The 27,260-nt window shown below is 39.4% G+C and overlaps 1 protein-coding gene and 1 long non-coding RNA gene across 5 annotated transcripts in view; one reads left to right on the top strand and one right to left on the bottom strand.

The window, feature by feature from the left end:
* Window positions 1-17,825, bottom strand: part of LOC114456042 (uncharacterized) — a 332,361-nt gene extending 314,536 nt beyond the window's left edge. Inside the window, exon 1 of the long non-coding RNA XR_003672779.1 lies at window positions 17,754-17,825. This is a non-coding gene — a long non-coding RNA (uncharacterized LOC114456042). The remainder of the gene's footprint in view (window positions 1-17,753) is intronic.
* Window positions 1-27,260, top strand: part of myt1lb (myelin transcription factor 1-like, b) — a 136,325-nt gene that overhangs the window by 29,703 nt on the left and 79,362 nt on the right. For all 4 annotated transcript variants that reach the window (XM_028437508.1, XM_028437507.1, XM_028437504.1 and 1 more), the window contains one exon: window positions 22,713-22,823. The gene's annotated coding sequence lies outside the window, so the exon portion shown is untranslated. The remainder of the gene's footprint in view (window positions 1-22,712; window positions 22,824-27,260) is intronic.

Below are 27,260 nucleotides of genomic sequence, written 5' to 3'. Positions count from 1 at the left end.
GTGTGATTTGGATGGATGGATGGATGGATGAATGGATTGATGGAAGTTCATTGATCACACTGAAACTGTAATATTTCACTTCACCCTGTACTTTTAGCCAGTGTACTTGTTTTTAATGTTCTTGCCCATTGAATATTTTTGCTCCTACCCTGTATTCTTTGTTGTCTTTTATGAAAATACTTGTCTTTGTATTTTTATTTTATTTATTTGCTTTGTATTTGCCTGGTGTTGATGCATTCTATCATCTTGTGTGTCTGTATGTTTGTTTCATATCTTCTGTCACTTGGCCAGGTTGTAATGACCTCCGCCAAGCAGACTAATGGATGTATTTTGATGACATTTTTAGGAAATATCCAAAATGGGATAATATACATTTTGGAGGGGATCCGGATCAATATACTGATTCTGGATCAATCACTGATTCCATATGTTCAGCTCTTGGAGCTGGTTCTATAGCACCTCCTGCTAGTGACTTTGTGCCTTAAAAGTATGAATGATCATTATTCCATGATCAGGATCACTCATCCACATAACTGAATATCTGGAGAAGTGGATATTTGGCAATGGCAGAGATTTGCGCTCTTTGAGTGCTCTAGTTCCAAATAAGAAGTGGTTCTCAATGATTCACCTGCTAGGTAAAGAAGTTTTTTGGGTTTTTTTTGTCTATAGCTTGTACTAATATAGCTGTATTAGAGGTATCCAACCAAATGCTTGGATGCTTGGAACCAGGGGTTCTTAATGGGTTAACTGTACCCCTGGATGTGGTACATGATGTTCTCACACCAAGTTTGTTATTTAAATGCTATCTAGAGCCCTACCTATTGTTTATAGAACAGGACTATTAGCCTAGAAAGAGATTGTCATTCTTAAAGACAGGGTTGGAATGTGTTTCAGCCCCTTCTGTTACTGTTTAATATCTAACTCATGACTCAACTTCACCACAATTTTGACTAATCATGAATTGACCATAATCCTGCTTTAGAACCTATACGTCTCACATTACTGTTTTGCAAGTCCTCGAGAAAGTAACAGTTATCAAATGATCAAGATTCATGAGTTCACCAAGAACCTTGATGCATATATGCATACAGTGAATGTGAGACAGTCCAATAAACAGACAATAGGCAGATTGATGAGCAGACAGGTAAACAGGCGGATGGATGAACAGGCAAACAAACAGAGACCCACACAGATGACGGATAGACGGGCAGATCGTCAGGCAGACGGGCAGAGCGGTTGACAGCCTGGCCGGCGTGCGTAAAGAGGTACTGGCTGGAGAGATGGTCTGGCAGGCAGAGAAGCAGATGGACAGACAAAAGCAGGAAGACAGGAGGGCTGGAGGAATTTTTGTCCAAGAAACAGGCATTCTAGAGCGAAAGACAGGAAAGGTTGCCAGACAGACATGCATCATTGGTAGCAGGACAGGCAGTCAGCGTAGGAAGAAGACATGGGGACAGGAAACGCCTCTGGCAGCTCAAGAGAGAGAGAGAGCGAGAGAGATAGGAGGAGACAGAAATAGAAGGAGAGCGAGCGAGGGATGAGGTCAGTGCACGGCTGGCTGGCTGACTGTTGATCTGTGCTACTGGGCTGGCAGAAAGGGCTCCTCAGGGAGTGAGCAGCTCCACACAGCCTCCATCTTCATCCTCCCATCCCTCTACTGAGATGGAAAGACAAGCCAAGCAAACAGTGGCCATGGAGAGGTGAAAGAAGGTGAACATGACCAAAAAAACCACTACCGTCTATTAAAGAAAGATTTTTAGAATTCAGATTCAGGGCAGGAGTTTTAAAGGCTGATGTTATATATAGAAATTTAAGAGAATTCTCCATACTGATCTCTTGAAATGTGCTCCAAGCTTTAAAAAAAAGATCCAGACCTCTCAGTTAAATGCCAAATATGGGAGATACAGATTAAACAATAAGTGATCTAATTAGCTGAATTTTATTTAATTAAAAACATACTGTATCATCAAACTATCTAACCTTAAAAGGCCAATAGTAAAGTAAAATTGCAATGAGAAGTTGCAGTGTGTTCTTTTTTATGTTCGTGGGTGCGTGATGCTACTCGTGCCACACTCACTGCACTCCGCTTTTGTGTTGGGGAGTGATGAGCATTAAATGGAAGTAAGATCATTTTATTTTTTTTTTATTTTTTTTTTTAAGTTTGTCTTTTAAATAACACACTTAGGGGCGGATTAACTGAGATCTGAAATAAAGGGTGGTAATTAAGTAGCTTCCCTAAATCTTTAAGTGATGCAGTTTCCTCACCTGCTGCACAAGCACACTGACATTTGAGGATGTTAAATTTGAGGCAGATGGACTTCTGCTGCAAAAACATTAAATAATAGAGAAAACTAAATAAACAAATACAAATCTTTTTTTAACTTGAAAACCTAATGATATTTTTTCCCCCTCATTTAATGTGGGTGCTCCGTCTGGTCCTGTAACTTTGCTTTGATCAGTGCATGCAAAATAAGCAGATTAGGATAGAAAACGTCCTATTGATCTACCATTGATCTGAGTTATTACAGCAACAGTCTGTAAATCAGTCTGCATTCTTTGAAGATGAATTACTGACCATCATCCAGCGCAGGTCTGAGCAGCGCTGTGTCACGCACACTCTCATATGTCACCATTGTGCCATCAATGATCATGCATAAATTGATTCTGGCCTGACATCAACACGACACGAGACTTAGACGGTCAAAACATGGAGAAAAAGGAGATCAGTGGAGCGGTGAGTCCGACTATTTTTACGTATTAAAACAATCATCGCAAACAGTTCCAGATTTCATGAATCGCATTGTGTACCCTTGTATTAATTTATTTGCATTTCCTCCTCCCATATTTTTGCTCCCCCTGGGAGATCAGCCTACTATTCATATTCATTAGAGGGAATTGCTCTAAATGGAATGAGGGTGCATTCTGATGCACTGAAGACGCGCTGTCCCGATTTCCTGGGCTTTGTACTCCTTAATAGCGCATGAAGTGTTGCACACGTTTTAATACCGCTAAACCTTTTGTGAATCCGCCCCTTAATGATACAATTTATATGGCTTTTTTTTCACTTTATTCTTTTTTTGTGACCTGGTACCAAATGGTTCACTTAAAGGCATTATGAGTATGACCAGAATTGAGAACCCTCGTAGACACATATGGGACATATTTTTGTTCATTAAATTTTCATCCTCCATTACTACAAGGTAATGAATTGACATTGTTCCTAAAATTACAAACGTTATTAAGTGAAACAATAGAAACTAATAGACATATTGCACATTTCTCTTGTTGTAAATGAACCTCAAAGAGTCACTGAAGTTTGTTGTCTACCATTCCTAAATGTCAACCCCACAGAGTACAAGATAAATTGCCAGTGTCATGAGATGATTATGATGCATTAAGTGCAATATAACTTGAAATGAAAACGTTTATGGCTGTTTACCAAAAAGAGATCCTAACAGTTTTGCAGACTGAAGTGTGAAAACTGTATTGAGGAAACTGTTAACAAACCATTGAGGAATCACAGAAAACACTAAGGTATTCATATTTTGGCTTGCATTACTATACATAGGGGTATTTCTCAGGAGAATGAGATGTGTTATACTTTGTGAAGATAATTATAGGCTGTGCAGGAAGAAAGGAATGTGAATGTGAAGAAAAGACCTCAGTGCGTAACGGTCATTTTGACTTAATCCATGTTCGGACAGTTGAATATCTAATCAGTTTGTTGAGATGAGAAATGAAATGGTGTGGATGAGTTTTATTATTTTTTTTGGTGGCTTTTTCTTGGCTAGAGCTACACAAGGTTAATGTTACAGCTGGGCGTGGGAGTGTGAGCGTGTCTCCGCTCGTGTGTGTATGTGTGCGCGCGTTGCTGCAGGGTGCAAAGCTGCTCCAAACGTCCATCTGCCGAGATTACAATCCACCTGAGCCCTAGCTCTCACACATGCACATGTGCCCCCCCCCCCGCCACACACACACACACACAAAAGTGCACACACATACACGCATCTCCCCCAGAAGCCTGAATACTCACCGCATACCTGCACAGCCTGTGTTCTGCTTTATTTTAGACTGAAATTCATTCTTCCACTGATTTGCATAAAAAACATCCCACCTTCTCTGATGCTGTCACCTTGATGTAGCTGCAACAAACAGTGTGATATCAACATAACAAGTTTTCTGACACAGATCCAGGAATGCACATATACATATTTCACAACAGGTGTTAAGAGAAGTAGGAAGGAGCCCAAACACAACACGTCGACAATCATCGGTACACTCCGTCTTAGCTTGAAGGTTTATACAAACACACTGCTCGTTCTTGTAAATAATTGCTTTGTTGCAGTGTAATGTAGTGTGGACATTAGCGCTTGGCATTCCATGCTATATCAAGCTTTTTTTTATGTTGATAGTCCAATATGGCCTCTTAGCGTGGATCAGCACTCAAATATATGAACTGGAACATTCAAACAATGGCAGCTCCAATGATTAAACCCACAATTTATACATGAATTGAACTTGCAGACAATACATAACCATTTGGATGTATTGTATTGATGACTTAAGGATTTTAATGGATGCTGTCAATGTAATCCCTGGTTTTCCCTGGATTGAGGGATTTGGTTTAGAGTTAGCAATGCCCATGTTGATGATGATGCAAATGAATGTTTATATTTGTTGGTGCTGCTTTAATAAAAATGTATTAAAATAGGTGATTATATGTTGTTTAAAGTCATTATTTTTAACTGCATTGTTCCAAAGGCTTTTGAAGGATACCTATAGGAACGTTCACTTATGTTTAGACGAATAACGTTTTTGTAAAGACGCCATGAGTACTTTTATGTGCTTCATCTGGAGGGCGGTGCCATGCAGCCTATTTTACAGGATGCACAGTCATTGTATTGTATCACGTTCTGGAGTTAGTTGAGAGAACTCATCTGGTCAATTACTGTCCTTTTCACAAATGCATTATGTAGAACATGCAGATTTGTGCCGATGTCCCCTCTGCTCCTTTATGAGAACTGACATTGACTCTTATTGTTGTAAAAAACATAAACACATTCCCGACTGCTTGGACGGCTGTGTTACAGTTCCGTAAATCTGCACGGATACGTCATCTGCAGTCTCACACGTCTCACTCAGCATTTTCCTCCTTGGAATCACTAGAATGTGATAATCACTATCCTCATGAGCATTATCCCTCTCTGACACCAACAGATAACTATTCACACCCATTTTATCACAGTAACATATTTGTTTGCTTCTGTTTGTTTTCCTGCAGCCGATAACCCAAAATTAACAACTTGATGACACATTTGGCCAAAAATACCTGTTCCCTGTGAGTTCTGCCCAAGGACGGAAATTGCTCGGAAAAGTTATTTTAAGGCATTTTTGAAAAAAAAAATAACATGTATTTTGTTGATTCGTAAAACATGAAACACAATTGATGTCATAAACATAACTAGCACAAGTACTGTTTCCTAAGTGGGAAATACACTTTTATTTATTCATTGTTAAGATGTAAGAGAGATTTATTCCATTTTTTTTGTCATCATCCTTAATGCATACAGCTCTGATTGTTGGTAGGGTATATCTTTAAGTGAACGTCTATCTGGTGCAGTGCTAACTGTAGAAACAGACGAATAACATTTACAGACACATTCACTCCAACACTCTGTGATTAGCCCAGTGTTCGGTTTGGCTCGAGTCTCCAGTTCATTCAGTTTCTTTGATGTGATTTGTTTAGGATTTGTTGCTGCTAAATAAAAACATTACAGAAAATCCACACAAGCTGTGTGACGACATGTAAACTGAAACTCCACCCAGAAAATGTACCAGGTTCCCACCCTAATAATCAAACTGAGGACCTTCTTGCTATGACGCAGAAGAGAATTCCATGAAACAATTGTGCTTCCGTTAAATTACTATATCCATTTTTCATTTTTCCCAAACTTATCACCAACTAAGCTCACAGAAAACATGGCACTGAATAGACGAGTGATTTCTGATCAGACTTGTTAATGAGAGGAATTTCCATTTGAAAGTTTGCTTTGTTTTCTTAGATGCACCATTATTCGTACTTATTAAATGGAATAGTCTCTAATTGCTTTGTTTAGTTAATCAGGGTTGGTTTAGGGATAGAAAACATATCCCAAACGAGAGACAAAAAGTCATTTCTGAACTGTATACGTACGACAACAGAGAAGTAATTAATATGAGTAAGAATAGATGAAGCAATGGCCTCAGAAAGGGTAAGAAACGGATCAAATATTAGTGATTTTAACCTTTGTATCTAAACTTGGAATAACTGGACAACCTTTTACTTATGGTGGTAAGATATTTACATTATTCTTTAGTTATTGTCTTCAGTAGTTTGGAAGTATAGGAATGGTTAACATACTATGCATCATGAGCTGAAATAGCAAGATCTACATGGTTGGTTTTTCCAATTGTTCTGTATTCTATAGGGATTAGCACACCATTCCTAATAATCTCTTTTCAATATTTTATTTATATTACACCAAATACAACAAAGTCATCTCACTGCACTAATTATTATAACAGTCATGTAGAAATTATGTTTTGTTTTTTTTTTCCTTTACGAAGACTACAGCAAAGATGGGGATAGAAAACTTCCTTCAAACAAGAAGAAACCTCCCACAGAAACGGACTCAGAGGTGGCAGCCATCTGCCAGTCTGGCTGGGGTTAGAGAAAAAAAGGATAGAGAAAACACCAGAGTATCAAAAGCTGGTTAAACCACGAACCACAGATTAGGAACCAATACTCCAACACCAGAAGGAGAAGAAGAAGTGAGAGGAGAAAGCACAGTTCTCAAATGTTCTGTTTAAAGAGACCTACGCTGCGTTCACACCGAATGCGTCTTCTGTGGCACCGGACGCATCTGCTGCACGAAACGTACCGCAGGGTCCGCGGGATCAAAAAATGTCCCCAATTCGTTTCATACGCACGTTTGAAGCGAAGCACTGCCCACCAGTGACACATCCAACTTGGTGAGTTTCACTGCCTGCTGAAGCGAGGAGCTGCGCTCCTTTTTCTCCTCTCATAAACATAAACTACCAAAAGCCAGTGTGGTTTGCTGCTAATGCTATCCTAGCTCAGTGCTACAAAGAGAACTCTTACCTGCTGCTACTACCACCTCCTCGCTGATTCTACTCCACACTTAATCCTTCCTAGTCCGGTCTCGGTTATAAAGGCCGTGTTATACAGCTCCAGGTGGTCACACACAGCTTCCACTCCATGGTTGAATGGGTGAACAGACTGGTGTCCGTGTTGACGGCCTGACGTCTTAGTCAACAAAGACTCTGATTGGCTTTTGTCATGTGAAACAGTCGCAGGAGTTCAATATTTTCAACTCCTGCAAGTGTGCGGATATGCGTAAAATCGGGAGCGCGCTCGCACGGCCAACGCACTTGACGTGCGGATCGAACTGCACCGCCACACATGAAACATTTTGCATCTGGAACGCATCTATCCATTGACTTTGTATGTAATCTGGACGTACGGACATTTCGTGACGCAGCCGATGTGAATGCAGCACTAGTCATTTGGGTTCAGGTCACCTAACTGTAAAATCATTGTCATTAGTATGACACAAAACCAAAATAAAGAAAAAAGACAACATCAAATCAAGTACCTGGAGAGAACTCAGTATTGTTAATAGAGAATGAATAAATGGACAGTAGGACCTGATTCAAGAGGGATGAAACATGTCGGGCGTATATAAAGTTGCATGATGTAATCTGAACCAGTTATAAACGTGGCATTATCTGTTTTACAAGGCGCAGTGTATGTGCACGCGTGTATGTGCACGTGTTTGTGATTTGTATACCTCAGAGAAGGTACACCGCCTGCTTTCGAGGGAAGCTGTTTTGAATTACTGTGTGATTCATTCAAATCGAAACAAATTCTGTGTGGTGTTGTCCGACGCCTCTGACTCCCACACTGGAAGTGCAGACCTTATTTGAGGAGAGAGAGTGAAGGGACACTTTCCATTTCTTTTCTATTAAGCTGCTATTTTTGGTGCCACAGGATACCCGGTGACTGTGTTGAGAACTGTCAGTGACGAATGTGTTTGTGTGAGAAACAAGGGTGGGGTGTCCCACCCTCCCACAGGAGGAAGGCTTGGGAACATTTGTGCGCGCGTGCAGGTGTGTGTGTTACATGCATGGAGTTGGAGAACGAGGTGTGTGGATATTTGGTGTGTTTCTGCCTCAAGGATTGTGTGTGTCAGGAGTTTCTCTCCCTCTTTTTAGTTTGCTCTCCTGCGGTGATTGTGTGTGTGTGTGTGCGTGTGTATGTGTGTGTGTGTGTATGCCCATTAGCTTGCATGAGTGTGTGTATGCTTCTAAATGCGAATGTGTTGTGTGTGACTGGCTGCAATGCTTCAATGCCTATGCAGGGATACAGCTGGATGCCATGCTGGGGGAAGTGTGTGTGTGTGTGTGTGTGTGTGTGTGTGTGTGTGTGTGTGTGTGTGTGTGTGTGTGTGTGTGTGTGTGTGTGTGTGTGTGTGTGTGTGTGTGTGTGTGTGTGTGTGTGTGTGTGTGTGTGTGTGTGTGTGTGTGTGTGTGTGCGTGCCCTGCTGTCATCCCGAGGTAAAGCCTCAGGACATATAGGGTCATGTGACAGACAGCCCCTATCTATCTGCAGACTGCATCATTGGTATTCTGGGTGGACACTGCAATCGAGCATGGGGGGGTTGAGAGAGCAAGGAACAGGAAAAAATCTGATAGCAGAGAGAGAGTGAGAGGGATTTTTGGAAAAAAAAAAAAAAAAGAGGAGAACAATAGGGCTCATCAGTGCATTGAGACCTGAGTGCAATCAGACACAGAAACCCACACACACATAGAAATGAGTCCCTGTGTTGGCACACATTTGCAGAAATGCCCTTGCAGTGACACAATATGCCCACCTGTGCTTTATTCGGGATGCTTCGCCATCCATTGGCCAAGATCAGACATTGGCAACTGGCGGCCCTCGGACTAAAGTAAACATACAAACAAACAAGAAGCAAGAATACATTAAAAAATACAAAGAATCACAACATTGCATGAAAATACAGTAAAAGACAAGAAAAACACAGAAGATACTCCAAAAAGACACAAAACAACTCCAAAAATGACACGACGACAGTAATACACAGAAGGAATTACTCAAAATAACACAAAGCGACAAATAAAATACACAAAATGACTTAAAACATATGTACAAATTAACAACAAAACACAAAAAATGACAACACAAACCCACAGTACTAACAAACAAACAAAACAACAACAGAAATACACAAAAAATACTCCAAAAAAGGCAAAATGATGACACAAATACACAATATGACTCCAAAAAAATACATTTTACTGGAAAAATACAACAGAAATGCACAAAATACCTCATAACAAGCAAGACAACAACAAACATACACAGAATGAAAGAAAAACACCCAAAACTTTTTGTTCTTTCCTATATTAATGCTCAGATTGGTCATTATTTTAAATACTGACGTGAATGTTGATAATGTGGCCCTTCCATCAAACAAACACATTTTTGTGGCCCCCACTGTGATAGAAGCTCAATACTGAAGATGAACTATTTACAATGATCTCCATGTTTGTCGGACAAAAATCATATATACCTTCTCTTAAAAAGCCTCGTGTGTAAAAAGGGTGGAACCAAGGCCAATGATGTGATATCAATTGCAGGACAAAGCACTCGTTTCTGCTTATATTTAAATTTCAGAGGACAAGTGCAGAGATAAGTGATGACTGAGGAGACAGATACAACTGATAAGTGCAGTCAATTGTTCAGTGGTTTGACCGTGCATCACATTTAAAGCTTTAAATATACACAGGACACAAGGACGAGCTGGTCAAGGTTTTTTAAAAAAAGAGATACTTGTGGTCTCAAGGTGACTGGATTAGATGCCCTCTTCTTTCTCAGCTTTGATTGTGTCTTGTTCAAATTTCAGCCCAAAAGTCACTTAATACCTGTTTTTAAAAAACCCTGTGCTTTTAATTTGAAATTGATGTTTATCTGGCTGCATACAGCAGTTTGGTTTCCTTTATATATTATATTTTACTAGAGTGAAATTTTTACACAAAATAATGACATTTTGAAATAAAACAGAATTAACTTCAAAAAGACTAGGGTTATTTAAATGAATTTCAATTAAACAGTGGCTGATTTTGTGTGAGGGACAAGTTTGTCTGAAAAGGCAGGACATGAAGCGAAGCAGAAAATACAGTATAATAAACATCATACAAGCAGGAATCATTTTTTTTTTCCACTATATGTTCCAGATTTATTTGACTAGAATAATTGTATATTTCATCCACTGAAACTAGAATTAAAATATACAAACAAACAAAAGTTAAGAATGAAACGTAAGATTATTTTTGCATGTATTCTAACATGATTTCTACATTTAATAATGTTTTTGTGGCGAGAGACAGGACTTTCAAACTTGCATTCGATTGGAAGTTACGTATATAACTGACGACAATATGTTTATTTCAGAATGATGAAGAATAATCTAAATCTTGCACTTAATTCCTCAACAAAAACATTTCATTTCTTATAGTGTCTTTTTTGGCAAAAAAACCAAAACTAAGACTCAACCATACATTTTGGACAAAACAAACACTGTGACTCACACAGTGGTTCCCAACCACCGGGTTGCAGACCAGTATCGGTCTGTGGACCATTTAGTGAACGGCTGCAAAGAAAAAAGAAATATATATATTTTTTTTGTTTTGTTTTTAAAAAATACATAATACATTTAAATTTCTTTTATGCTGTGGTAGTCGCACTTAACTCATTCACTGCCAGCCCTATTCAGAGCAGCCAACCCCATATTGCCAGGTATTTTAGATGATGTTCACTGATTTTTTAAGACCCACAGAATATTGTTTACTATGACAATCTGAAATCTGAAATCAGTTTCTGAAAGAAACTCTCTAGTTTCATCAGAAAAATTATTTTCTTTCTAGCTTGTTTCATTTTCCATAATCAGCAATTGAATAGAGGGAAGTTTGTGACAAAAAGCTGAAAAAAACGTCTTTTTTTGAAAAAACCTATTAGTGTCTTTGAAGCATTTTTTTTTTGCTTTAGTGACACCTCAACATTAGTTTCCTACTATAAAACTACAAAAACAACACTGAGACGGGGCTTTTGATGGAAAAATTATTATTATTTTGCTATCTGGGTCAGAGTTTAATGGATTTCTTACTTCCTCCAAGTCTCTCCCCCCCGTATTTCTCCACACACGCAACTTCCTTCTCCTCGCGGACATGCCGAATCTCACCGCTTCCCCGTTATTTTTGTTAATTTTCTCTCACCATCTCGACACTCAATAGTCCACTTAGTTCCACACGTGCTCTGGTCGAGTGTGTGCTGCTGTGAGCTGGTGGGAACTTCAGTATCAACTCTCGTAGCGCCATTTTCTGTCTTGCAAACTCCTTTCCTCTTCTCTGAGCTCTGCCCATCACGGTGATCTCTCATCCAAAGGTGCACTGCTGCCATCTACAGTCACCAGTTGGTCACTACATCATTTTGCAAGCTCAATATTCACAGGAGAGTTTCGTCACACTGTCTCCAAGCAACCCCAGCCTCTTTAGACGTCTTTGGAAGTCAATAAAAATTGCCATTTTTGAGTGTTCACTAATATAGACCCTAGACGTGTTTGGGTTAGTTTTGGGTTAATCTTAGCTTTTTTTCGCACACTGTATTGAGTCAGCTTGACTCTCTGGCGATGTCTCCAACATGTCGAGATCTGCACAGCATTGCGACGCAGTCCCAGTCTGGCTCACACCTCTCGTGTGCTCCTCAGAGAGTGGATTTTAATGGTTTTTCCATAGGCACCAGTTCTGCACAACTCCACTTTTTTTCTGGCTATTTTGAGTCCTGGCTGCCACGACCTTGGTGTTCTGTAGCTGCTGGGGATGAGAGATGGTGTTAACACTTCTAAAGGCGTAAATCACCTCCTCCTCCTGCATCCCAGACTGCCCCCCCCCCCCCACCCTCTCTCTCTCTCTGTCTCATTGCGATGCTGTTTTCCACTCTTGCTATCTGTGCTGAGGTGATTGGAGTCTTCCTGGTCTGATAATGACCTGCATACACACACACTCTGTCTCCCAGACACACACAGAAAGAAATGCACACACACTCTTTTGCAACCAGGGAGCAGAGAGAGAGAGAGAGTGAGAGAGAGAGAGAAAAGGAAAGAGAGAGGAGACTCATCAAGTAATTAAGGCCATGGCTCTCCCTTGGAAATTAGAGAAATGGCCCTTTGCTCTTGCTCTCTCTTTCTCTCTCCCTCTCTTTCTTTGTCTCTCCCTCCTCATCCTCCTCCTCTTCCTCCTGCTGGGCTGATTGCTGTCTGACTTGCTTTCCTCACCTGAGTATTTCGCTCTCATGCAGCCAACCCACAGTGCATTGTGCTGGTGATTACCCCACTGTGGGTAATTGCGGCGGCTGCTCGCCCAGTCTTATTTCCCTCTCTCTGCCCTTACAGTGTGAGGCACCTCCCTAAAGAGGGAGGATTTTGGTGGAGGGATGCACTTTTAACTACAGCGTGTGTATGTGTGCCCATGCTTTTTTTTTTTTGCTTTTTTTTTTACTGTGTAAAGAAACTTAGCAGCAAATATATATGGAGTGCATGCATTCTGTATATATTTTGTAATATTTTCCTCCCCAGACGGAGGGCTGTGTGTGTGTGCCTTTGTGTAAAATGGTGTTTATATTTGTGAGCTTGTTGAGGCTGCACAGGTCACACACACAGTCTCTTCCATCTCTTGTGTCCTTGAAGAGGAAAGTGGGTTAGAAAACTGCTTTTACCTTGGTTCACTCTTCCTCTTTGATAGAAGCAGGGAAGTCATAAAGAGTCTGTCCACTTCACTGCCTGCACTGTTTCTCTCACCCCTGAACCGCAGAGTGTCAGGAAACAATAGTGCAGCGTTCCTGAGATATTTCTGCAAAAATAAATTTGGATCAGAGGAGAGATATTGTCATTTATAGTCTGCTGTCACAATAGGTGATCAGTCAACTTTGTAGATGTATTGTGGATGATGGATTGGATCCAGGTGGGAAAAACATAAATGCGCCACTGTGGCTACTTATAGTCAAGATATGATGGAGCACATGCTAGCTTAGTCTCATGTTAGCTCAGTCTTATGCTAACTTTGTCTCATGATAGCTAAATCTCATGCTAGCTACATCTCATGCTAGCTACATCTCATGCTAGCCCCATCTCATGCCAGCTTAGTCTCATGATAGCTAAATCTCATACTAGCCCCATCTCATGCTAGCTTAGTCTCATGATAGCTAAATCTCATGCTCGCCCCATTTCATGCTAGCTTAGTCTCATGATAGCTAAATCTCATGCTAGCTTAGTCTCATGATGGCTAAATCTCATGCTAGCTTTGTCTCACGAAAGCTAATTCTCATGCTAGCCCCATCTCATGCTAGCTTGGTCTCATGCTACTTCAGTGTTATGCTAGCTCGTTCTCATGATAATGCTAGCTCAATCTCAAGCTACATCAATGTTATGCTAGCTCTGTCTCATGATAGCACTTGCTCAATCTCATGCTACTTCAACGTTATGCTAGCTCGGTCTCATGATAGCGCGCTAGCTCAATCTCCTGCTACTTCAGTGTTATGCTAGCTCGGCCTCATGATAGCGCTAGCTCAATATCATGCTACTTCAGTGTTATGCTAGCTCGGTGTCATGATAGCGCTAGCTCAATATCATGCTACTTCAGTGTTATGCTAGCTCGGTGTCACTACCTAATCCTTTCACGGAGCGAATCCTTTCAGATCCTTATAACGCATGCACGTAGACTGCGTCACTTCCTTCACTCGCAATCCTTACGACCTGATGGGATGTGATATTTGAATGTAAACCGACCATACGATGTTTGTTAAATATTTTAATAGTACACATGTAAATATGTGACTGTTTTGTGGTGCTTTTAATTGTTAATTAAAAAAATGCCATAAAATAGGCCGACCGGATATAGACGCGTTTTGCGCATTTGCGTTGAAAGGATCCGCTTCATGCTAGCTCGGTCAGAAGAAGAAGGTTGCATGACCAGAAAACTAAGAAAACTCGTGACAAAGCCACACAAACTATGTTAAGCTATGCTTCAAATTTCAAGAAACATTTGCATATAATGTTTTGTTTTAATCCTTTGTGCCAATCCATTAGGGTTGTGAGATATATATATATATATATATTTTTTTTTTTTCTGTCGCTTCAGCAATTTATGCTGTAAAATGACCACAACTGTACCCATCTTGACAGTTTAGGCTATAATGACAAACAAAATAATGTCATGTTAATGGTCAGAAAATGAATAATTTGTGGCTCAATGGTAAAAATGATGCAACACTCAAAACTTGTCAATTTTCAATATATTTAAATATTTTCTTGGACTTGTTTAGTTTGGGTGGCTGTGACTGACCTTTGACTGAAGTTATTTTATTGTAAATACGACTCAAAGCCGTGTCTGTGCTAAAAGCTTTTTCCACATTGGACTACAATCAAACATTAAAGATCACACTGTTTCATGTTTTGCCTATCTCAGTCTCATCGCCGTTCGATGAGCAGTAGAATATCATTTAACCTACTGCAGAATTTCACAATTTCTTTATTTCATAAATTATGTATATTTCAATTTTGCAAGAGTGAGAAAAGATGTTTCCAAAACTCCTCCGTTTCTGCTTCCGCTCTACCTGACAGAGGATTTGCTGGAATAAAATCCTGCATTAATAAAGCTGTCTGCTTGCAGGGTCATGGGATTTCCTCCGTCAGTTCCTGCTGTATCACTGTTTTGACAGTGTGGTCAGTGTAACGCCTCAGTGGGATTTAGAGGGTTTTGTTGGTTTAGTTTAGGGATAAAGTGGATCAGGTCTTTTCTTATACTGCAAACCTTTTGAATTACTAGCCTCCTGTGCTCTCTGGGGCAGAGGGAGGGCTCCAGCATAGAGACTGTAGGCAGACTGAACCCTGGAAATACCTGAGGAGAGAAAGAAATCTGAAAATGTGGACATGAATCAGGTCAATGGACCGGCCCTCTGCGCAACTAAAGAAAAACAAGTCGCAAAATGAGAGACAATGGTTTTGAAATAGTTGCACAAAGTTTGAAATGTGAAGGCCCTGACTTCAGCGAACCTTTGCAAAAACACAGGCTGTATTTATTGCCACAACAATCACACCTTTATGGAGACATGATTTTACAAAGACAGCGCATTAATCTTTCACTTGTTTTATTTTTGCTGCATTTTGAGTCTTTATAGCATTAAACGTCTGTATCTCCGTTAGATAAGAGCACTAGAGTAGCCAGGCTATTTTTAGCCACTGAGATGATATAGTCTCAGATTGACACGCCAATTAGACTACTACTTGTGTTGCCTTGAAGAAGAAAGCCTGCAGCCTTTTTTCGTTTATCATTACAACCACCTTTAGTCCTTGATATTATACAGGAAGTCGTGAAACACAATTTAAAATTTAAAAGAATTCTAACAGCTATTTTGGCTCTTACACACAGACGTAGCACAGGTTTAGCTAAAATTACTAGTAGGTTTTTACGATACTCATAATTACCTTTGATGCAACTATTGTGATTTCTTGCGAGTTGGAGGAAAAGCTGTTATTTTCTTATATGAGCCTTTTTATAGTCTGCGTGTTCGCCCATATTCTCCTCCTCTAGTCTAAAAGCATGCAATTCTCATTATTAAAGGCTTTATATTGGCCATAATCACATTTTAATAAGCTCTTTAAAAGGAACAGAATTAGGTAACAAATGTATACAGAAATACTTCACAAAATCCAAGATTTTGAACAACCAGTTTTTTGAAAATAAATAAAAACTAATAGTAAATGCTCCTTTCTTTTTTCTTTCTTTCTTTTTTAAATGCCAATTTCTAAATATAAAAATTTAAAATCAACAACAATTTTATCTAATTGTATATTCTCTCTTCTTTTCATACAGATAGCATCTCAGCTCCTTCTACCTAAGACCATACTAAAGAAAGTTTCATTTATTCCCCTCATGGAAATCACATTATTCACACAACTTGTTGACTTCCTGAATATTCCCAAACTGACCAATTTCCAAACTCAACTTAAGGTTTCTAGTCCAAAGCTGGGCCCGTTAGTGCTTTTCCCGATTTGTGAAGGCAGAGGCAAGTCCTAATTAACATTTTCCGAACGCTTCCAATTTTAAAGCTTTGCTCTTATTTTGAAATATACTAAAGAAAAACACATTCCCTTGGGTCATTTAAAGGGTGGAGAGTTTCTTCAGATGCCATTGCCAACAGGTATCAGTGTGACAACTACTTGTCTTGATAGTGGTTTACTACAGCTTAAGCACCGACTGCTTCATGTAAATGCTCAGGTGCCATAGACAGAAAGCACATGTTTAAGCTGAGAAATGGCTCCAGTGCACCAGTGGAATGCCACAATATAACACACATCGACCCTTGTGTCACCTCGGTCTGCGATCGATCATGTACGCACGCACGATCACTGAAAATTCCCATTTTATCTGCAGCATTGGGACGAATATTGTACGGCTTCTTTGCCTCCTCCGTGTGTGTATGTGTGTGAGAAAAAAAGAGAATGGGCAGGCACTGAGAGAAGCACAGGATCTAGAACAGAGAGAAAGACAGAGAGAGCGATTTCATCTCCTCCTTGCCTGTATACATATCTGTTAAAATGTAGGTCAGGCAGCCCCAGTCGCTCTCAGAGCCTGCGAGAAGAAGATTGCTACATTTGGGTGTGTGTGTGTGTGTGTGTTCACATGAATAAAGTATGTATCTCCCCTGTAACGCCCGACTACTTCTGCGTGCCGCCTTGTCCTCGTGTGAGTTTTATCTGTGTGCGCGTGCTGCTGATGTTTGTGAACGCGTACACACGCGCTGTCATTGATCCAAGGATTAGACAGTAAGAAAACCACCTTTGCACACGCGCACACGCACGACCGCACACATGCACTGACGTACCCGTTGGTTTCATTCTTAGTTTATTGCGTGTCCATAGCCAAAATGTGTGTGTTATTGTCGGAAATTCATCAACATGTCCTCCAGACGGTGAACTGTGACATGGAAATACTTTCTCCAACAGAACACTTCACGAAGCGTCCCATCTGTGGGCCGTAAAGCTCTGAACGATGTTTAAATCACATCCAAACATTGAATAGTAAATAATTAAAAGCCTGACCGAGAAAGACGAGTACAAACATGAGCATTTAGGATTATATTCAGCAGTGCCTCTTTAGGATTGAACATTAATAATGGTCAAAAGTACAAAAGTACTACTAAAAAACACAGTTTTTTGTTCCCAGTTTTTCATTTCAATAAATTAACAATAAAGTACCACAGAGGATTATTTCAGTGTTGCAAAGGTGAAGAAGATAATGTAGAGGAGAATTTGTCTTTAAGAGACGTACATTATTTGTCTGAATAAAAGCAGGGTTTTGTGTGAGAGCTTGTTATTGTTAAATATACAGTAACTAAAGCTGGAACTGGACTATCTCTCATTGCAAACATTTGATGAGGAGCCTGAGATAAGTTTTTACGTGCCATCAATGTCAAAAGTGCGTGCATTGCACACGTAATTATTTTTAAATATTCATGCACAAATAATCAAACAAACAGCTTAACAAATGTACCTTTGCCGTATCCCATGGATACAAATGTACAAAGACAAAATGTGTTTAAGATTGTGCTTTTATACATTTTGTATCTAGGGAAAAGCTCAACCAGGGACAGGAGTTGAGAATTAGCATTAGCCATACACTCTGTATGCATCGCATCAGTTGCATCTTTTTTTGCCGTAACTATGTCTGTCTGCATTGTCCCTGTCAAATAAATGAATAAATAAATAAATAAATACATCAATAAATCAATAAATACTACAATACAATGATCTACAATGATCCACATTGTAAATACACAATTTAGGTTAATTATTAGATTATAATTAAGATTATAATTAGATTATTTTGAGATATAAAACTTAAAATATATATATATATATATATATATATATATATATATATATATATATATATATATATATATATATATATATATATAAAAAACTTTTAAAAACTTGTGACATGGTTCATATCCATTGGAAGTAAATCCACAAATGCAACCATGATTTGCAGCATAACATTAGAAAATGTGTATTAAAAAAATAAAATAAAACTGCTTTATTTTTGGGATGACTTGAAACATGCGTTGGTACATGCCCTAATTAATTAATTACAGCAATTTAATAACATTGAGCATAAGCTGCATCTTATTGGACATTTAACGTAATGTAAAAAGTATGTAAATAATATCCTGGTTTTCCAAGGCTTTTCTTTCGGCTTTAAAAAAAGAAGAAAAAATAATAATACATATGATACAATTACATATGAGAGGAAATAACTGAAATAGCAATGCTAAGAAAATGGCAAGAAATTAGGGAAAACAATGTGAAAATAGTGGTTTGATTTTCCGTTAGCCTCATGTCGCTAACTCTGAGCAGAATCAGTGCAACTTTCAGTTTATCAGACACTAGTCAGCAGCAGAAGGTGGATCCCTCCTTCCACTGTGCGTCCTCTGTCATTGTCACTGTCCTTGGTGCTAAAACCTGAAGGCTTACAATTACATGACTGGACCGCTGTAAGCACAAGAAGTTCCTCTGTTCATCTGCACTGCTGCCCTTTGTCATTTATTTTATTTGTCTTTTTCCTTTTTCACACCTTTTGTTACACACACACACACACACACGCACGCACACGTGTTCAGTGGCTATGTGGGCTGTGTTCTGATGAAGAGTCAGAGAGCTGTGATTTGTCATCAGCCTCCACATGAAGACCTTCATCAGAGGACAGACCCATCACTTACTCTCTGATTATAAAGACCAAGGGGCCAGGGATCCACGCTTCTTCATTATCTATAATCTTAGCGCGTTTGCGTGTGAGTGTGTGTTTGCGTGCGTGATAGGTTGCAGACAAATGTAACATCGGGGTCAATGTGTGTTATATTTTAACCCTTGTTGAAATGAGCGTCACCTCTCCTTTTTTTTTGACAGGGTGAAGGTGTAAGAAAAAGTTGTCGTTTTTTGCAAACTAAAAAGATGTTCAGCTGCAACTGGTGAACACTTTGCCAAATGTATTGGGACATCCTTTAAAATCAAGTCCCGAGGCATGCAAACTTCTTCAACAAACAATTGTAAGATATTTCCTTCGTACCCAATCATCTACAGTTGGAATGGGAACGCTCCGGAATAGGAGTAACCAAGCCACAAAGCCATATGGCATACGTACCATCACAGAGTGATATTGATTTATTGAGATGCACAGTGCACACAAATTCTGTAAAACTGTAGGTAAAGAGCTTACGCTGTGATCGTTTTTGATGAGTCAGCATCTTAGCCCAAAGCGACGCGTACGCCACTGCACCCAAAGCAATGTTCAACACATGTGAAAAAGCTGCATGGTGTAACCTAGGAGACACCAATATATAGAATAATGTCAGGGTTTTTGCATCTCAGCTGTGTGACAGCATTCATCCAGCACTAACCAATCAGGTATGGCAGCTCTTTACGTTTATTCTAATACCTGATTTATACCACAGAGGCAGTGGAAACCTGCTATAAGAAGTCAAGTGTTAGTCGAGCGCACGTTAAAGCCATTTTTCACTGGGTGTACAGTCACTCACAGAAAGTCAGTTAGACACAGACTTTGCCCCTGCATGTGTTATTAAACACACAAACTGATTCCTGTATGCAGACAGGTGACAGAGTTTTTTTAAAGGAAACAGAAGGGTGAAGAAACTTAAGCACTTTAACTGTAACTTTTATATTCATGCACTTGGTATTGTTGATTGACTGATTATATTGTATCTATGTACTTTTAAGCCTTGTGAATAATGTTTGTTTTTTGACCTGCCAAGGGACAACAGATGCAAATGTGCATTGTGGCTACCTCTGGCACATTCACAATATGTACATTATTTTTTTTTTTTTTTACATTTGTTCATAAATGTGCAGTCCCTTTCAAATAAATAAACAAAATAAAAAGAGGTCACCTTGATCTAGACCAGTATTTTTCAACCTGGGATTTAAATGCGTTTGCCTGAAATGTTTTTTTTTTTTTTTTTTTTTAATTAATTGTTTGTTAAAAATTAATTAAAAATTAATTATTTAATTAAAATTAAAACACAACACACATTCTTAAACAACTATTATCTACTTTCACTATCTCAAATATAAAACTAGTTTGAATAAAATGCAGTGGAAAGAGAAAAAAAATGGAGAAAAAGTAAATAAATACAGTATAAAAATATGTGAGCTGGGAAATCTTGTCACTTTGTGTTTGTTACACAGTATAAAAAAAATGGGATCAAAAAGTCTAGAAAAAGAAAGTCTATGGGGTTGCCAGGAATTTGTGATATCAAAACAAAAAGTTGGTAACCACTGATTTAGACATTATAGTTGCAGATCATGAGCTTAAAAACAGTTGGTCATTGTTACTGTGTATTCACTTAACATGGATGGACTGGGGACTTGGGAAATCAAAGCAAATATCAGGTGTACCCCGCCATTCGCTTTGAGTAAACTGGAATAATAAATTTGGTTTTCCCACAACTCTGTCAGGCAGCTTTCCATGCTTTAAACACTTTTTTTGAATTCCATATCTTTTGTCCAAAAAAAGACACAAATAGTGATCTTTATAGAGCAAAATTATGAAAATAGTCTTCTGGAGTCAAAGTACACATAAATGACAGACCACAACCACATTCCAGTGTGAATCTGAAGGTGAATTCCTCCTTTCACTGTGTCCTCGCTGTGTCGCTATCCTTGGTGCTGAAACGTGGAGCCTTGGGATTGCCTGACTGGGCCAAACCTGAACAAAGAACAGTTTCTTTTCTGTTAGTAGGAAGTTTGAAGAACTTCACAAAAAATAGGGGTGAGAAGCATGGGTCACGCACATTCTGCTGTGCCATTTGTTTTCTTTATGCTTCTTACCAATCTCCCAGATGCCTTAAAGAGGTCAAAAGAAATGTGGAACGCTGCTTTGTTGAACAGATCACTGGTTTTTGCATCATTAAGTCACCTCAATAAAAGCAAAGCCTAACTTGAAATGTTACTATTTTATAGATTTCTAACTGTTTTAATAAATGTGTCAATACTGCATCGAAGATTGATAGGATGATATTTAGTACAGAAGATTCAAACTCAAGGCCTGCCAGTGTATCCACAGGATGAATTTTAGTCCTGGAGTCTTCAACTGATTTTTTATTTATTTATTTTTTTCACCTTGTCTGCACATGTTGCCGAAGGTCAACACTATATGTAGAATCTTTTTTGCAATGTTTAATTATTGCGATTAAATAAATACATGTATTTTATTGCATAATTGTGACCATCACCAGTGTTACACCTTGGTATTGGGAAGGGAACAGGGAAGAGGAAGTCAGGGTAGGACAATGGAAGGGTTGGGGAAGAGTCGACTGTTTTAACATGAGAGTGCAAGATGATATTACAACTGATTTTAATTCAGCAGCCAGTACAGTATATTCTCACTTGTGTTTTGTTCAGTTAAACTATGGTATTTTTCCATCTGTGATAAATGTTATTTTTGTGCTGATAAAAATAAAAAAAAATAAAAAACATGACAAGCCTTTAACATGCCTTTATCATTAATAATAAAACACTTTTTTTGAAAGTAAACAATCATGATATTTGACGAGTTTAAAAAAAATGTATTTTCATTGTTGCGTCGTTTTATATTTTGGTGATCTCGTCAAGATCCGCTTTCGATGCTTTTGGTTCCTGTTATTCACACAACAAAGAAAATGTACTGAAACAACAGAAGCATGTGCACATTTGTCTGTGTAGGAAGAGGGACCCCCCGCCGCTTCAAAGTACAGTCCACGAACGCGCGTATTGCACCACCACTGCTTTTATACAACACACAACAGACACAGCGAGGACTTACTACATGGCAGTGATTGTGTTTGTCCTGAGGGACCAGCTATTGTTTTGATTTAGGCTGCTTTGTGATAGGTCGGGAGTGGCTGCGGTCTGCGTGCGTTCTGGGCCGTCTGGCGGGCTCCCTAAGGATGCTTTCACTCTTTGTAATGGTCCCTATACGCCATTAACACCTCATCTGTTCTCACCTATACATCCTCTCAATTAGCACAAGTGAATGGAAAGAAATGGTGACAGCGGAGTGGCACTGTAGCCTCACTCAATTCTCTGTTTTTCAGAATAGTCGTTTTTTTTTTTGTGTGACAGAGCAGGACGACGAGCCCCTTGCTCACTTTTCTCACATCCTCCCTCCTCTCTTTCCCTCAGCTCAGCGAAGGATGGAGAGCTGAGGAAAGAAATCATGGAGGCAGGCACAGATCATTAGCTATATTTGTCCCCACTTCCTGCAGCAGATGATAGATCTTGCTAATTACCCCATGTTGCTTAGCCTCTCTCACACGAAAAAGCAGTCGCCGACACGGCGGAAATCAGTGTTCACTTTGGTGTGTGTGCCGCACAGATGATGCCACATGACTATTCATGAGACCGGAGTTGGAGGAAAGAGGAAGAAAATTGAGATGCTTTCAAAAGTGCATGTGTTTGTTCTGGAGATGATTTGAATGATGCATGACTTCATTTTCTTTTCTTTCCCTTTCTTTTGTGTAGAAAATGAGTCTGGAGGAGACGTCGTGGTGAGCTGCTCAGTCCCAGCTGAACGTCAGTAGGTCAGAGGAGGGGCGCTGACCATAGAGCTGTCCCAAGCCTCAAACAATTCAGGTGGGCTTCAGGCGCTCTGCACCAATGTGCTTTATGATTTCAACAAAAAATACAAGTTCACCTCAAACCACTCACTCATTCATGCATTGACAAGGACAGAGCTGCCATGTCAGGTGCTCGTCGTCTTTTGGAAACAACTTAGAGTTCAGTGTTTTGCCCAAGGACACGTTGATGCTCACAGAGGTGTAGCGTTTGTGCCTGTGGCTCAGGTGGTGGAGGCATCAGGGCTAGAGGCATCAGGTTGCATTGGAATCACAATAAAATGCATAAAAATAATAACAAAAAAATTATCCTGTACTGTATTTATGAATAGATCTAAATCTACAGGTTCAGTTTAAATCAAATGAGCTGCATTTCTTGCTATAGCACAATTAGCAAAAAGCGTCTTTAATTGGAATCTTCTAAAAAGTCAAATAAAGCAGTGATGGAGGGGTTGAGCTACGTACCAGCCACAAAAACATGTTTTCATTATAACAAAAAGCCGCTCACAGCCGAGCAGCTGATTGGCTGTCATATTTGGTTAGTGAGGATGTTTCATGCTTTATTGCGTTCATTTCCTGCATCCATATTTTTGAATATTGCACGTCTTAGTGCTCAGAAAATGGTATGAATGGCAGCCTCCTGCTTACTGGGATAACAGCAACCTAAAAAGAAGGGTAGTTAAGTTTCTGGTGTATTTATTGCATTATTCAAACTAAAATCACACCATTTTATATATCAAAGAAGGGATTAGGTCATCAACTGTCATGAGCATCAGCAAAGGATTTAGAGGTTTGCAGCAAGTTTCACAATAAGATGAAAACTAAATACAAAATAATAACATTTAAATAGCAATATCTACTCAAAGTAGGGTTCAGATGCTGTTAATGTATTTATCTGTTACTACAAATGTGTTTTATTTACCACACATACAGTATGTAACCCTCGCACAGGTTGCATGGTGTGAGTATATGTGGAGAAATGTGATGATGCCGGTGCATGCAGTGTTGGTGGTTCCCCGCTGCTGTTCGGTGCAGAATATCAATGTGAAAGTGAGTCTTTGTGTTAGTGTGTTTCTGTGTGTGTAGGAGAGGGTGGGGTTGAGCGCCATATGCCTGAAACTCGTTTGTTCAAAATTTCAAGGTGAAAACAAAGGGAAACTGATAACAATGTGAATTATTGTGACAGATGTCGACGCACCCCATCCCCCACCAACTACCGAAATAATAATAATGACACACAAACATGCACAAAGCCTTCTGTGTGTCTCCATGAGCATAACAATAATCAGTGTAATCCGTTTAGTATTATCCATTTTCTCCATCAGAACCCTCAATTTTATTCATACAGTGCTGTTGTGGATTATGGCATTTCAGTGTCTTAGACATTATAGAATAATCATTGCATTGTGAAAGACTACTACTTCCAAACTAAACCCTCCAGGTGTCCTGAGGGCCAAACATGACCTGCCAACATGTTTACAAGCAGAGAAAACCCCTAAATGATATTTTTCCAACTTGAAATATTATGACTTTTCCTTAAGTGACCCCAACATTAGAAAACGTGAAACATCACCTTTGTTCATATTTCCATGTAAGCTATACACCACCAGTGTACTAAGATTGTCTGAGGCACATGTGTCAAAGCCATGGCCCGGGGGCCAAATCCAGCTCTTTGCATCATCCAATTAGGGCCGCAGGAGACAACATAAATTGTTCTTTAATTGAAACTCAACAATATTTGCAAGGGGCTCAGTGTTTTTCCAGTGCTGACATCTCATGATGCAGTCATTTTTAAATGTTGAACTGTTAAGAAAACTCAAAAATTCTTACAAAATCCTTAAATTATGACATCATATTCCCTTAAAGCAGAACTAAGTAACTTGCACTTAGCGCTCCCCCTAAAGGTCCCTTTTGGTTATGTCACTGTCGTAAAAACTCCGCACCCCCCGCCGCCTGCCCCACCTACATGTGACACTAAGGGTGCTTTCACACATAGTCCCATGTGACCATGTGAACAGTGGGAGTAATACGGAAGGGAGTGCGTTTGTTTGTGTGCTGACAAAGCGGCTCTAAAAATGGATGGATGGATGGATAAATAGATAGATGTGTGTGGGCTGCCTGACGAAGCGCATGTGTGCGTTCCTGTTGCCGCGACGACAGTGTGTTTGTGTTGGGCTGCCGTAAAGCAGTACGTCTTGCCACCGGGTCGGAGGCAGGAAAGTTGCAAGTGCGGTTTTCTGGTCAGAGACACCAGGGGGAGATGAAAGACCCCCCAATCCCCCCATAAACACTTGTATTACCCTCACAGGGACTACGGGAAGGATTTATTACGGTGAAAAAGTTACTTAGTTCTGCTTTAAATTGAATAGAAAATGGTCACAAAATCTAGGATATTTAAAGTGAAGACCCTGTTGGGACTGATAGCTATCACTTTTCTTGGATATTTTTGTATTTTCTGTAAACGTAGAAGTGAAAACTATGGCAAAGTAATGTTGAAATGACTTGATTTCTCACATAAAATCTGTGGCCTCCTTAAGATCAAACTGCTCCTTATTTGGCCCATTAACTAGTTTGACTCCCCTGGTCTGAGGGGGGATTTTTTTTTATCCTATTGACAAGCGGAGTAGCCTACACAGAATGTTAAGATTTCACAAGTATTAACCTAAAGTGGAATAGTGGAGGTAGCAGGTAGCATGCAAACAGCAGATAAATACTCAATAATAATGCCAATGACAGTGTTCTTTTAAGTTGTGAAGGTGATTACACACATATTCACTGAATGCCTCAAGGACAATGGATCCTGTCCATCGTAACACGACACCACACAAGTTGTGCTCTGTAATCGAGAAGATAAATGCATGATTTGCTTTGACGTTAAAGTGATTTTTGTTCACCACGCCACATTGGTGGGCATTTGTAACTGTGGTTTAATGTGCAGCCCATCACACTCTGTCTATTTGTACAATTAAACATGCAACAGTGGAAAACCATACTGTTCAATCTGAACACTTCCTACATTACTGCCCAATAGGGCAACAGATATATAAAAAAAAAACATTACATGATGCGTGAGGAAACCAGCAAATAATGTATTGTTATATGTGAAATTTGAATAAAAAATATGAATTAGATTTTTTTACAACCAAGATTTACCAGAATAATTTATAATACAGTGTATTCATTAATCAATCTAATATTAGATAGATAGATAGATAGATAGATAGATAGATAGATAGATAGATAGATAGATAGATAGATAGATAGATAGATAGATAGCAACTGGCTCCCAGGTTAATTGAGACACAGAGAGGAAGTGCCTCTAATGCTTAATACGTGGACTAACCTTCATTACAGCTGTGACATTTTTCCATGAGGTTTAAAAGGGTACAATACTATAATAAACTCTCTAACATATGGTGAATCATAGAGGCATGCATCATTTCCTGGGTCCAATCTTCACAGCAAACCTGGAGGGGAGGAAACAGAGGCAACAAGACTTCCCTTGTTGCTGAACTCGTTGTTTAGGCCTATCTTGGTGTCATTGCTCGATATCTGACAGCTCCAACCGAGCCACAGTTGGCACACATGCACGAGCGCTCAAATGTTTATGAATACTTTCACCAAATTCATGCTAATCAAGCCAGTTCCATTAGGTAGTTTGCTGCAGAATAGTGAAAGAGTCAGGGTGCAATGGGGCAAACCTTGTTCCCCACATTGAATATTTGACATCTTTAATGAGGAAACAGACAACATTGCTGTAACTGTTAGACAAAGGATACCATCTGATGTACGTTTTCAGCATTAAATGAGCTTCAGGATAGGTTCTCTAAAAAGCTTTTATTTTGAAACTCATTTATTTTGGATTTAATGCCCACCTTCTTGTTTAATCTGGCATTATTTAGTCATGTGTTTAAAGGAAAACCTTGATGTTATGATCAAACTGTAGAACAGAATATTGGCTGGGTGCAAATGAGGCAACCTGAAGCCAGAGAAGCTAAAATCCAATGTCAACCCTTTATCAGTTTGTCTGTGTGGGTGAAAGCTGATTAATGTGCTCAACCAGTTCGTATCCACCAACAAGTTTAGCATATGACTCGGGTTAACACTAAAATAGATGACCTTAAAGGGTGTTGATGACACAGGACCTTACTTATATAACAGACATGGAAGGAGGCTTTAACCTCGAAAACTAAATGCACCAAAAAAGGTTCTTGTCTTACATTATGCAACACAAAACCTGCTTATATCAAAATTGTATGAAGTAGATATCATAGGACTCGCTTCTCAGTGTATAGATTGTACTACTTCAGAAACACACACGGAGTACACTGAGGGCCGGACTCACTAAGGTCTGAAATAAAGGGTGGTAATTCAGTTGCTTTCCTAAATCCTTTGGTGACACAGTTTCCTCACCTGCTGCAAGGAATTCATTTAGATTGCAGCAATGATTAGTGCA

Source organism: Gouania willdenowi, chromosome 22 (genome assembly GCF_900634775.1).
Source record: "Gouania willdenowi chromosome 22, fGouWil2.1, whole genome shotgun sequence".
In the NCBI taxonomy this organism is placed as follows: domain Eukaryota; kingdom Metazoa; phylum Chordata; class Actinopteri; order Blenniiformes; family Gobiesocidae; genus Gouania; species Gouania willdenowi.
The sequence above is the reverse complement of the archived record's forward strand: the minus strand, read 5'-3'. Positions and strand labels throughout refer to the sequence as shown.